The sequence below is a fragment of the Micromys minutus genome (assembly GCF_963924665.1).
Source record: "Micromys minutus genome assembly, chromosome: 26".
Classification (NCBI taxonomy): Eukaryota; Metazoa; Chordata; class Mammalia; order Rodentia; family Muridae; genus Micromys; species Micromys minutus.
In genome coordinates this window covers 23112543-23127087 of record NC_137961.1, presented here as the reverse complement: position 1 = coordinate 23127087, position 14545 = coordinate 23112543, and positions in this window count along the sequence as shown.

Below are 14545 nucleotides of genomic sequence, written 5' to 3'. Positions count from 1 at the left end.
GCAACTCGCCGCCCCTTAAGTGGCACGCGCCCGAAAGCCGCTGGGGAGACTGGAGACACGGTTAGTTGATTCCCCGCAGCCCTTCGAACGCTCTCTGTGAACGCTTTTTTTACCTGGGGAGGTCACCTACACCGAGTTATAGACGACCAGCCCAGTACCTAATGGCGAGCTCTGGTCCCCACCTGGCCCTGTGTGGTAACCAAGCAGCAAGGCCTGCGAGGTTCTAGAAGTTACCAGAGAACTGTGCTGCATAAAAGCATAGGTTTTCTGATAATCCTGACCGCATTCGATGTTAGAACAGGGGGTGACTTCTGAAAAGCATACCACTGCCATGTATTTATTTGGGCACGTGAATGTCTGGAGGGAGTACAGGCACAGAGGACACCTTTAAAGTATTGTGTCCCTTTCCTTTAGAACCCTGTCAAGGGAAGGAGCTGATTCCTGTCACCTAGCCCAAAAAGGCAAGACCAGGTCACACTCAAACGATAGGAGGACCTTGATTAGCTTCGCTATAAACACCAACCACTCGTATCTCATAAAATGGTGACAAGAGCAATAGCTAAACAGTTAAAAACTCGGGTTGATTAACGTGTTTTGAATGTTCAATGCATGCTTTCATAGCCAGCAGCGCAAGGTAAGTTTCTTCCTACCAGGGACCAACTAAACTCCAGGTTAAAATAGAAATCTATTGAAGATAAAAGGGTATTTTGAATGGTGTTATTTATGTAAGAGGTATACAATTTAGGGAGAAAAAAAAAACTCAGACTGTGACTCTTGGCAAAACAATGACAAGCTTCTGGCATTCCTCAGGAAATGTAACATATTGCTTAGTTTAGTAACACTACAGTAGATGGGTGTGGTGAAAGGTATTGAGAAAATGCCAAGCAGGACTGAGCCTGAGTTGATAAGGATCTATCACAAATATGCATCTGTGTCACTGGAACAATTGGCTCTTCACAAAGGAGGAAGATGATTTGCTTTTATTCACAAAAATAAACTCCAGACTGAGAAAAGATGTAAATGGGCAAGGGGAAATGCTAGACATTGGTAGGAAAATACAAATGTATATATGTATTCCTAACTTTGATGATCAGATGTTTTCATAAGATACTGTGATTTATGAACATCATAAAACATTTTTAAAAATCAAGTATTAAAGAAAACAATGGATTGGGCTCTGTTAAATTGTAATAGTTCTGGTAGGTTGTCAATTCTTTTTAACTGTTTTAGGAAGCTGTTGGGTGATGTCTGCTAGAGGTGGAAAGACATATTCTGTAGTCTACCACTTCTCAGGGTGTAAATACGTGCCTATTGTGGTCTCCCCAAACTAGGTCATGAAGACTCCACCTTCATAAACAGATTGATGCTATCTCCCGGGTATGGCTCAGGTCTGACAGGAGTGCATTGTTTCCTTAGAAGGGGGTTGTGAACATGGAACAAAACTAGCCCCTGTTGGTTCTCTTGCTTCCTTTTGTACCATAGGAACCCCCGATTCTCCTACTTCCATGTGTGATGGCATTGGCTATGAGAGACCAGTAAATGCTAGCACCTGTTAGAACGGAATCCTAAGAAGCCTGATCCTACAGCCTAAAGAAACCATAGCATGCACCCTGGGACGGAAAGTCAAGCATCTATTCTATGCTGTGTACTACCAGTAATCACTAATCTGTGCTGCGGACCACTCGCTGGCTCTTCCATGCTCTTTGTCACTTAACCCAAACTAAATCAAGTGATGTAAAACTTCTTACCATTCATCAAAATTTATTCAAAACAAAACAAAAAAACCAACCAGGTATCTTGGTGTACACCTCTACTCTGGAACTGAAGAGGCAGAGTCAGGTGGATCTCTGTGAATTTAAGACTAACGGAAGTTACACAATCAAATGTGGGCACTTGCAAGTGTGTGTAAGTGTGTATATGTGTGTGTATATGTATGTATATGTATGTGTGTATGTGTATGTGTGTATATGTCTGTGTATGTGTGTATATGTATGTATGTGTGTATGTGTATGTGTGTATGTGTGTGTGTGTATATGTGTGTATATGTATGTGTGTGTATATGTATGTGTGTATGTGTGTATGTGTGTATATGTGTGTATATGTATGTGTGTGTATATGTATGTGTGTATGTATGTGTGTATGTGTGTGTACGAGTACACACATGTGCATTTCAGTATAAAGGGCACATACTTTCCTTTTCTCAGTGGATTTCTCTGAAAGGTCCTCTGGCCTCCCTATCATCATATCTTAACACCCCCACCCCACCTTTTAAGCTATCACTCCTGAATCACTTGCCCAGGAATTAAAGGGAATCTTCACTTGGTGGCCCTGTTATACTGTCACTTGGTGACTTGCTTGGAACTTGTAGAGTTCTATCTGCCTCCCAAGTGCCAGGTTTAAAAGCATGTGCCACCATTTCTGGCTCCGTGGTTGCTGGAGGCCAGGTCCAGCAGTGAGTTCAGGGTTCCAAGGAGATGTGGGCTCGACTACTAATGTAAAACAGGAACACCCCCACACGCTGGGTGGATGGAGCAAGGCTCTGCCAACTTTACTTTTCCTCCCATAGCTTGTGTCCTCCAGCAAAATCTTGCAAGCAGTATAAAAATTGCAAAGGTTGCACTGCATTTTTCTTTAAGTGGGTGATTACAGTGAATATAAGGAAGAAAACATCATGCTTCCCATTGCCCTTACACAATTAAACATTTTGCATATTACAAGTGAAAAAACAATTATTCCCAAGGACCCATATAGATTCACATCTAAGCAATTTGTTACAGATTAACAAAATGTAAGCAAGCAAGGTCTTTTTCTCAGCCAGTTTTCTTACTGGCAGGCTGCCTTTTGCAGTTACAAAGAAAGTATCAATCATTTTGTTATCTCAAAAGGTAGTCTTAAAAAAATCTTAAGAGTTACAAATCTAAGCTTTTCTATACACAAAAAAATTAACTGTTCCTACACTACACTCAGAGTGCACGCCTGCTTACTAACAATTCTCTATTAAATCATATTGGGAAGCCAAGGGCAAATTTGATACAAGATATTACTCATCATCTCTGATCATCAACCCATCTTAAGCAAGAAAGGCACGTCACCTAGTAACAATCTAGTCATAACCAGGCTGCCATTGTTTGTCATTGTCTCTGTCTTCAAGGAGTCCCTTGCTCAACTCTCGGGAATATGCTTTCACCCCGTCCTCCTTTTTTTTTTAATATACCTTCAGTCTTAAAGCTGATAGTCCTCTAACTCATACTCTTGATTTTCCCACTTCCAGACGTATATATTGTTACCTTAAAATCATTAACTGGACTGTATTTATTTATTCTTTTATAAAAGCTACTAGGAAGTTTCAAATTCAGGGGCCAAAGTCAGAAGTAAAAATAAGATTATCAAGGGTCCAGTTAGGGTACCTTCATAACGGGGCATATAAGACACACAGTACATATAGTTATCAGGAACAATAGACTCAGGACTGAGACTGAGTTAACTCTAACTTTAGGGTGTTGGTGTCCTTTTGAACCCTCTATTTTGGTACAGCTGGATCCAAGTAGTCTTCTCTGGTGGAGAAGCTGGTCTGGAATGAGTGTAGCTTACCCAGGTGGTGATTTCATCCACTTTGATGACAGGTGGCATGGTCAGCAGATTGATGAAATGTCCTTTTCACCTGGGTTTAGGCACACTTTGGTGAAATCTCTTTATATAGAACCAGTCTCCCTGACTTGTGTGGTTCTGGAACCGGGCCTGCTTCATAGAGGGCACATAATTTTGGCCAAACATATTTATGAGCCTTTTGGGTAGCTCTGACCCTAAATATTAAATTATATTTCAGTTCTGTGATAGCTGCCAACTGCAGACCGGGTACAGTGGGGGTTGGGGTACCATACATATTTAATATAGGGCAAAGGTAAGGAGCATCGTTCAGTTCCCACCAGTCTCCAAGGCTAATTTTATCAAGGTCTCTTTTAGAGTTCTATTCATCCTCTTTACCTGTCCTGGTCTCTGGGGACAGTACGCACAATAGAGTTTCCAATTAATCTTCAAGAACCTTAGCAAGTCCCTGACTTACCTTGGACACAAATATCTGTCCACTGTCTGACTCTATCATATGAGGAACTCTATACGTGGGTAAGATTCTGTCTAGTAATCTCTTGGCTGTTTCAGCCTTGGTTAGGTCTGTCCCATCTATCTGGACAAAATTCCCCAAATACCAGCAGATACTTAGAGCCATAATTTTCTTGCTGGATCTCTATAAAATCAATTTTTTCCAATAGACCCCCAGTCTCTTAACTCCAAGTCAGGAATTTGGATGTTTGGGGTTTCTGGGAGTGTTGGTCAGCTGACAAGCTTTAAGTTTGTCATTGCACCCTCAAGAATGTTCTGTATACCCTTAAAAGTCACCTTAGATTGTCTCACTGTGTCTGTCATTTATCTTACCCCCATGGGAGTGACTGTGGATCTTTCTGAGAACAGTTCTTGTTTAAAGCAGTGGGTGATATTAGCTCACCTTCAGTCCAGCTACAGCGGCCCATTTAATTTCTTCTTCGGCATACATTAGTTGCTCTAGGTGGTTCAGGTAGGATGGTGGCCAATCTAGAGATGGCTGTTTCCTTTAAGGCTATCTCCTTAGTAGCCTTGTCCACCAGGCTGTTATCTCTACCCATTGGTTCCTTTTTGGTGCCCTGTAGAATTTTATCTTCATTTTTGACAGCTCTTCCTTCTGCTGTTAGGAGCCCTTGTTCCTGATAAATGGCTCCATGCATATGAGCAGTTATACATGCATATCAGGCTGTCCCTGCAGCTGCTAACAGCCAGTCCTTTTCCCATGATGAGGGCCTGTGTTAATGTTATTAGCTTGGCCCTTTGAGTCTAAGTATCTATAAGAGACTGAGTCCAGATTACTTCCATTTCTGTTGTCATTACTGCTCCTGCTTTCCTCTGACCCTCATGGATGAAGCTGCTTCTGTCCAGAAACCAGATCTGCTCTGTCTCTGACAGAGGAGAGTCCCTCAAGTCAGGTCGGGTATTGTGTGCCTGGGCCCAAACCTCACTATATTGACGGAGTGGACAGTCTAAGTCAGGGTTCAGGCTTTGTTGCTAGAAGAGCTCTAATTAATTTTTCCTGTCTTAGTCTGCACTCTTCTTCACAGTTCCTGCAAATTTCATTAGATCTTTTAATGGTTTCTCTCTTAGTCTTTCTTGAATCTGTAATTTTTTTTTCTAATGTCTGGCACTAATTGATGAAAGGCAGGGCTACCATTCTAGAATTCTGTTTTCTCAGGGTCTATATATATAGCCTTACATATATAATCTTTATTACCTGTTCAAGAAATGCTGCTTTTATTAATTTCATATCAGATATTATATCTAAACCTTGGCCAAATTATTGTTGAGACCTGCTTAAAGAGTCTGGTGGTAAATCTGGCGATGTTCCCTACCTTCTACCTCATTGAAGCCCCAATCTGGGTGGGTTCTGTGCGGGGCCAGGAACCAGTTTCTTGGTCTCTGTCTGTGGTGAAGAGAACCTATAAGAGCTTTGTTGGGACGGGGTGGGGGGTTAGGTGTCATGCCCTTAATAAACTTTATTCTACATTATACTATCTTGTGGCTGGTCCCTCATGAGCCCACCAGTGGCACCACCTTTTTCAATATTTCATTGTTTTCTATAAAATAAATATATTTTATCTTAACAACTCAGAGACCATATTGTTCAGACAAGGAGCGATCACTTCTCTTGGCAAGAAGGATAGCCATTTACTGAACAAAAATGAGTAGCCAGGAGTCAGTTGCAAGTTCTGTTGAGGGACTTGGGGCCTCACCTGTCCTGTCTATCCAGGCATGGAGCCCTGCTCTCTGAGAACTTATCTCCTAACTAAGGGAAAGCCTTGTTAGGGCCACAGGAGACTCCAGCCTTAGATCTTCTAGGGACCCTGAATGCTAATGTGCACCATGCCTGAACAATGCCTGAACTCTGCAGAGGGGGAGGGAAAGAGGGGATAAGCCAGTGTGAGCTGTAAACCCCCCTCCCCAACCCCACCCTCCACCCCACCTGAGCTGCTCCACTGAGCCATATCTCCAGCCCTAAAGCTGATGCTGTCAACCAGGATGGAGCTGGCTGCTGAGTCAGCTTTTGTTGCTCTTGTTGACAAAGAACTGTTAGCAGCTAACACCCTGGGGAGATAAAGGTCTCCCTCCATCTAACATCAAAAGCGTGCTACTTCCAGTTTCATTAAGTGGTCCTTAGTCCTAACTTTTTAAAAAAAAAAATGAGTCAGAATAAGATTAAGGTGAGAAACGTCTGCCCCATGTCCAAAAATAACGTCAATCCAAGTTCAGTGACACAAAGAGACACAAGAACACAAAAAAGAACAACTACCACATAGACCAATTGCCCCTTCTGCAAGCTGCATACACAGGCTAATCAGCCCCTGCCACAGACAGAACAACTCAGACAATCTGTCCCTGCCAAGGATGGAATAACTTAGACCTGGTGACTCTGCCAGCTATGACTCCACTGGTTCATGCCAGAACCAGAGTCAGTGAGGCTGGAGCATCCTCCAAGACCCTCCCTGGTTACTGTGGCTCTCCGAGCCTTCCTGATGCTCGAAAGCAAAACACAACAGAAAAAGCATGATAGTACCTGCTGGAGCCATTCCTCTGATCCATCATCCTCCTGTAGGTCCCCCACAGGAGGTGAGCTTCCTGGCCAATGCATCAAAAGTGAGGTTTGATAGACCTTTTCTGGGACCTCTTGAATGAGACTCACAGAGGTGGTGACCAATGCAAAATCAAAAGGAGTTTTATTATTCCAACGAGTTGGGGTCACCTTGCTTCAGGTGGGAGACAACCCTGAGCAGATTCTAAATAGGATTATATATCTTGCAAACAATTGGGGGCAGATTTCAAACAATTGGGACAGAATTTGAACAGTACTAATGTATTGTTGGTAGAACAAAGCAGCCTTCAAACTGACTCACTGTACCAGTCAGGACTTCAAATCAGATGAGAGTCACAGGTGGCTTTGACAGTTTGGCTTGTAGGTGTTCCAGAACTAAACTGGCTCTATTCTTCCTGGAAGGGAGGGGCACTTGTGCTTGGAGGTTTCTGCTGGAATTTTCCCACTGACCTTAGATTGACCCCAACTCTTGCTCTTTCAGTTGAACCTGATAGCAGTACTTGAAAAACGTCACCACTATTATAACTGCTAGTAACAATCCCTAGAGAAGGGCTAGAAACCCCTTTAGAGTTTTCATACAACTTATGAGAGATTTGGTGACCCCAAGGTTGGTACTCTGTAACAGCATGAAGTCCTCAGCACACGTAGTCCTAGTCCTCAAGGCTCTGCCTCTCCCATGTCACACACATCATGGTTATGCCAGCAGGTGGACTGTCCTCCATGAGTTCTAAAGCTATTTGCTGTCCCTTTCATATGGCCTCTGACAAGTGATGATTTTAAATCCCATCAAATTGGCAATTCATATAAACCATTAGAAGACTTCATGAAAGTAAGAAACTTCTGAGAGACGAGAAACTGCTACTCAAGTGAAGAGATAGCCTACAGAGTGGGATAAAATCTCAACCAGCTATATCTGTCAAAGGTCTAATATCTAAAATATACTAAAACCCTCAAACAATATAAAAAGTCAAGTAACCTAATCAATAATGTGTAGTTCTCAAAAGATGAAACAGATAGCTAATAAATATATGAAAAAATTAAACACAACTAGCTATTAGAGAGATGTGAATTAAAACGCCATTGACATGCCATCTCACCCCAGTGTGAATGACAGTCTTTAAGAAATAAGTACTAGTGAGATATAGGAAAAAGGAACTCCCAGACAGTTGATTGGACTGTAAATGAGTCCATCTGCTACACAGATGACTATGAAAGTGTTTCCAAAAACCAAAACAAGGGTTAGTAAGACAACTCAGTAAGTAAAGGTGTCTGTTGGCAAGTGTGATGACCCGAGTTTTATTTCTAGTACCCACTTGATGACAGGAGAGAATCAACTCACACAACGTATCTTCTGACTACGTGTGCTCTGTAGCATAGGCATGCTCATTCGTCACACAGAGAATAAAGTATAATAAGAAATTAATGGGAAACTGGTCTAAAGATAGATCTGCCTTACAATCCAGCTGCAGCACCCCTGGGTGTTTACCCAAGAGACTCCAAGTCCAAATATCCAATGTACAACAGATTCTTGTACATGTTTTATTGCAACACTATTCATAGTAGGTACATGGTATAAACAACCTAGAGATGTGGTAATAATAGTTTGATTATGAAAAATGTGGTATATATCTACACAGTGGAACTTTTTCATCCATAAAGAACAAAATTATGTCATTTTCAGGAAAATGAATCAACGAAAAATAATCATATTAAGTGAATTGAGCCAGCCAGAAAAACAAATATTGTATAATTTCTCTTATGTATGATTGTTAATCTTTATAAAGATACACAAAATCATATCTGTATATATGACCTGAAGTAGAAGTGCAATTTTCTAGAGGAATAAAGAGAACTTAAAAGACATGGAGAGGGAATGGGAAAGGGTTGGGAGTAGGGAGGAGGATACATTCACTATGCACTGTGTAGTCATATGAAAATGTCCTCATGTAACCCAGAGCCATGAACAGCCACTGTCCAAGACAGAAAATACCCAAATGTAAATTTAGTAAATGTCACTGAAAAAAAGAAGGAAGACAATGGAATTAAAACAACACAAAGATGTAAAAACAAGCATGAGAAGTGTAGAATATGGTGAAAGGACAAGAAGGCATGGCATGTGGATTATTACAGTACAGGAAAAAATAAGAGAAAACTTGGAGCCAGAAGAGCTCCACGCTCCCATAACACCTGCAAGACAGAGCACTGGAAAAAAACTGACCTAGAATAACCAGTTCTGAACACCTACACAAGTTGCGAGACACTCAGGAAAAAAGACACTTAGTAGACACTCTTGTCTACTAAGCCACCAGACAAATTCCTCTTAATTATGAGGTACCCTTTTTAGATAACCTCAAACTTCATGAACAATATAAATATTCAAGGCAGGGTTGACAAGATACCTCAATGGGTAAAAGTAATTGTGGCAGAAGCCTTGTGGCTGGAGGTCAGTCTCTGGAACCCACAATTAAGAAAGAAAGAAAAGAAAGAAAGAAAGAAAGAAAGAAAGAAAGAAAGAAAGAAAGAAAGAAAGAAAGAAAAGAAAGAAGAAAGGAAAGAAAGAAAAGAAAGGAAGGAAGGAAGAAAGGAAGGAAGGAAGAAAAACAAAGAAAGAAACAAAGAAACAAAAAAAGAGAAAGAAAGCTAAATATAGCAGCATCTATCTGTAATCCCAGCACTCCCATGCTTAGATGAGAAGTAGGGACCTGCACAGGAAGTTCATGAGCTAGTTAGTTTCGGGTAAACAGCATAAAAGGAAAAGGAAAACAAAAACAAAACAAAATCAAAAAACAAAACAAAAATCAGAGAAACAAAGTCCCTGACACTCAGCAATGTAGAAGAGAAGCAAAGTTGTCTTCCTACATGTGTACTGTTACTTGCATGCATCTCATCACATACACCAACACTCACACACACACACACACACATGAAGAGCAGCAACTATTGATGTCTTTGACCATATATGCACTGTCTTGCACACAAACACACACACACACACACACACACACACAAGCATGAATGCATGCATTCACCTACTTAAGAAAATCAAGACAACAGAATTTTTTAAAACTCAAGTTCATTTGTAGTCCTAAGTATGGCTGAGCTTTCAAGTGACAGGGCTAGACTGTGAGTTCTCACCCTTTGCTACATACTAGCTGGATACTGGCTCTCAGAGTAAGGAACTGATCAATGTAACTTACAGCAGGGTCTTTATTCTATTTGGGCTAGCCCCTGTCTGTTTTGGGGGATCACTAACACTTCCCTGGCACTATAGTGGTGTTTTATAAGACACCCTAAGACAGCCTCCAACTTCCTCTAAGTTCTCATTGCTGCCTACAAAAGTTAATTTTCCTTTAAGCCTGCCTTTGATCATACTTCATTAAGAGTGCCTCAGTTACCTAAGGTGGACACTTTCTTTCTTTTATTTAAATCTCAAAGTTCTTTAGTGGAATTACTCAAATTTCTTTTATTATATAATGAACTGTTACCTGACAATTTTTGATATGCTATTTCCTTTCTCCTCGGTAGTATCTATGTAATGCTTGTAGTAGTTTGAATGAAAATGGTCCCCATAGTCATGTATCTTCCAGAAGTGAAACTATTTAGAAGATCAGAAGGATTAGGAGATGTGGATTTGTTAGAGGAAATGTACCACTGGGTGTGGACTTTGAGGCCTCTCTTCCTCGTCCTCTTCCCCCTCCTCCTCTTCTTCTTCCTCTGGCTCCTGCTTTTGCTCAGGCCCATGCTTTCTCTATATGCTACTTGTGGATCCAGATGTAGCTTTCAGCTATTTCTTCAGCATCAAGTCTGCCTACCTGCCACCATATCCCCAACCACAATGGTAACAGGCTTGTCTCTGAAACCTGCCCCCAATAGCCTGCTTTATAAGAGTTGTCTTGGTCATGAAGTCTCTTGACAGCAATTAAACAGTGACTAAGACAGGAGTTGGTCCCAGGGAGTGGCACATTGCTGTGAAAGGCCTGATCGTATTTGTTGACGAAATATGAAAGATTTGGTAACAGTGGACTAGAAAATCAGTTTAACACTTTAAGCAGGATGTCATGAGCCATATTAGTAAAAGCATGGGAAAAAGTGGTTGCTGTGGGCAATGTGAACTGTGGGGATCCAGCTCAAAAGGCTTCAGAGGAGGATAGTATCAGCTGGCATTGAAACCATTCTTGTGCTGTGTTGGCAAAGAATGTGGTTGCTTTCTGCCCTTGCCCTAAAAGTCTGTCTCAGGCTAAACTGAAGAACTTTGTATGACTGAGGAGATTTCAAGACAGCCTCGCATTGACTGTGTAATATCGTTATTAGTGATTATACTTATGCAGATCTACAATGTGTGATGGCTAAGAAAATTCCGTTCTGTACCAGGAACTCTTAGTAGCTGTTGATCTTTGCCCTGCATCCCCAAGGATGAGCTCCTAGCAGCCTGAACAATTCTCCAGAATGTTGTTAAGGCTGTGAAGTAACTAACCATGTACTCTAGCTTATCGCTATATAAAAGCCTGAGTAAACCTGTTTATCTCTGTGTAACTAGGCCTGAGACAGCTCTTATTTCACTGTGTAATAGGAAATGAGAGGAACAGCCCCTCACAGCTGAGGGAGGTGAAGCAGTTTCTCATGCACCAGCACATTTCACCTTTAAAAACCCTTCACCTTGCCCCTTCTAGATGGCATACTTTCAATTTGGCTTAAAGGCTGTCGCCCAACTAACAGAAATAATAAAATCACTTAAAGATTGGATTGAGTCTGTGTGTGGTCTTTTCCCAGTAGTCTCCAAAATTTGTAACAAATGGAAAAGAACAATCAGGCCAAAAAGAAACAAAATGTTCAATTTGAGGGGGGAAAAAGTGATAGCAAGAAATGTTTTGTTGGAGTCAAGTGCAATGCTCAAGCACATGAACTTTTACAGAAAAGCCTGATGCTAAATGAAATAAAGAGAGTAGTAACCTCAGGGCAAAACCCCATCCAGATTAAGCGTCCAACTTCTGAAAAGAAATTGAAGAAAAGTTTAAGCAGCAAAGAAATCATCAACAACAGAAAACTGATGCAAATGTAATTGCAGAAGAAGGCCAAGTTTCAGCCCCAGCAATCAGCAAAATATAGAAGCTCTGACCATACAATTCTGGCTTTAGAGTTAGGGATACAAGAAATGGGCTGTTGACTCTCCCTCTGCAGCTAAGGAAATCTACGGAGACCATGTGTGTCTCAGGAGTTTACCTGTATTATTGAAGGCTCGGAGGAACCATTTTGTGAAGCTGTTATGGTATAGCCTGGATTACATTGTAGACTCTAAGATGTTGCAGCGACATAGGATGCTTGCCAAAGAGAGCTGCAGGGGGTGGGTTTTGAGGGTTCAAGCCCATATGAAGCCCAAGGCAAGCCCAATCTTTTTCCCCTCTGCCAGATTTCTGTGGATCAGGATGTAGCTCTTAGCTACTTCTTCAGCACCATCCTATGATGATGATAATGGCGGTCTTCTGAAACTGTAAGCCAGTTCTAATTAAATGTTTTACACTGTAAGAGTTGACTCGGTCGTGGTGTCTCTTCACAGCAATAAATCGGTGACTAAGATAATGTTTTGTAACACAGAATTTAACCCATGGTGTTGTCAGAAACAGAAACTTGAGGCTGGAGAGATGGCTCATTGGTTAAGGGCACTTTCCAGAGACCTATTTAACTCCCAGCAGATGGTGAATTTCAATCATCTGTAATTCTAGTTTCAGGGGATTTGGCACCCTCTTCTGGCCTTCCCAGGCAGCAGGCACACGTGAGGTACACAAAAATACATGGAACTAAACCACCATACAAATAAAAGTAATAATTAAAAATTAAACTATCTTAATTGACTTGAATAGATAAAAGCGATTAGTCAAGTGTTAAGGATAGGGTGGACATAGGAGGATGTGCATCTTGGCTGATCAGAGTTCTCTGTCAGTCTTAATTTTATTGGCTTCATTTCTGGTTCCACCTTTGTGACTTTGAGTTCCTCCAGTTTTGCCATCTAACAAAAGTTATATTCAGCCTAAGCAGAGTGGAATGTTCCAGAAAGTACAGTGTCATTCATTGGCTTGGTTGACTTCTTTCTACAGCTTAGTTCTTGATCTGTAATTTTAATATAAGTTAGTGGTAATGACAATGTTTCAAAGTACCTTAATCCTATTTCCATAAGTAAAATCTGGTTTTACAAATAAAATCACAATCTAGGTTGGTAGAAAACTGTTCTAAAATTGGATTATCTACCTTTGACTTTGTTTTATGAAATGTTCTGAGTAGAAGCCCTGGATTGGGCAAGTACATATAAGGGGTCTCAAAGGTACGTGTATAAAGGTAACCCATGCACACTTAAGTTAAAAGTCTAGGCAAAATGAAAATAAAGTAAGATCACAATGTGCTACTTAATTAGATAATTTATTTTTCTTTTTTTTTTTCTTGAACTTCATGCAGTCTGTGAGTTGTTTCTGGGGTGTTCAGGGCTTTCTGGGGTTAGTATCCCACTATCAGTGACTGCATATTATGTCTGTTCTTTTGTGACTGGGTTATCTCACTCAGAATGATATTCTCTAGATGCATCCATTTGTTTTTCTTTGATAAAATTTAAATTTTGGGATGTTTTACTATCCATGTAAAACTGAACATGAGTTCCAAAGCTGGAACTAGAGGTATGGTGTCCTAACTTGATCTAGCCAAAAAAAAAAAAAAAAAATCACTGAAGGAAGAAAAGCAACAAAAGCTACCTGAACCCAAAACTTATAGACAAAAGAATCGACATTCAGATAATGGATAATACATTTTTGCTTCATCTTTTCTAAAAGAAAAAGCATTTTTCTTTTGTAAAAAGAATGCCTCCTTTACATTTTGGGAAAACATCAACACCACGGTTTATAAGAAAGATGTTTAGTTTTAACGACAGTCCAGTAAATGATTGTGAAGTTCAGCAGCACAATGAGCACCTATGGAGCCCACTTTCAGAATGTTTCCGGTGCAAGTGAGACCACCTGGAGGACTCCAGTTATTTGCTCCAGCGCCTTCCGGTTTACTCCCATCGCTCATCGATGTTCTTTCTAGAATCCCTTCACTGTATAAACATTTTTAAAACCCCACCACAGAAAGTACTTACATTGATTAACATTTTAAAATCCAGCTTATTGTTAATTACTTCATACTGTACACATTTAAAACATTAGCTTTTATTGTAATGTATTGTTCCTTCATGGCAAGAATCATGGCAAGTGACTTAATACCCATATGTAAATAAAGTGACACTAGAGTTTCCTTCGGTGATTAAAACTTTGATAAGCCAGAGGTGTCTTGTTATTGTTTATTTCTTTAACTTATTTTCTGTCATTCTTATTTATACAATTTTAATTTTATAATTTAGTAAAGAATACTATTTTTTTAAGAAAAAGGCAAGATTTTTTAGTAAAATCAAATAGTAAACTTAGTGTTTAGTTGCTAAATCAAAATTAAACACGTTCTCTAAAGAACATCTTCACCTCTTTTCAGTTTTGTCAGAGGTATATGTACAGAGAATCATAAGTATCAGCTTATCTGATTAGACTTATTTTCTTATAAAGAAAAACACCCTTGTGCAATGAAAAATATCCTTGTACAAAGATACTCTTATGTAATTAATGTAGAAGTCTAACTACTTGAACATAAATTCATTGAGTTCTCTACCTTCTGTTCTTTCCAGTTCAAAATAAAATTAATTAGAAACATTGGGTATAAACATTATGTCTGAAATTGAAGGCTGTGATGGATAAGATTACATCTTTCTCAATGAATGAAAGTCATAGAAATGAACTGCACTCTGATAGAAACAACATATCCCAGCTACTGACTGTTTAGACTAAACATGAACCTTGGTACTCA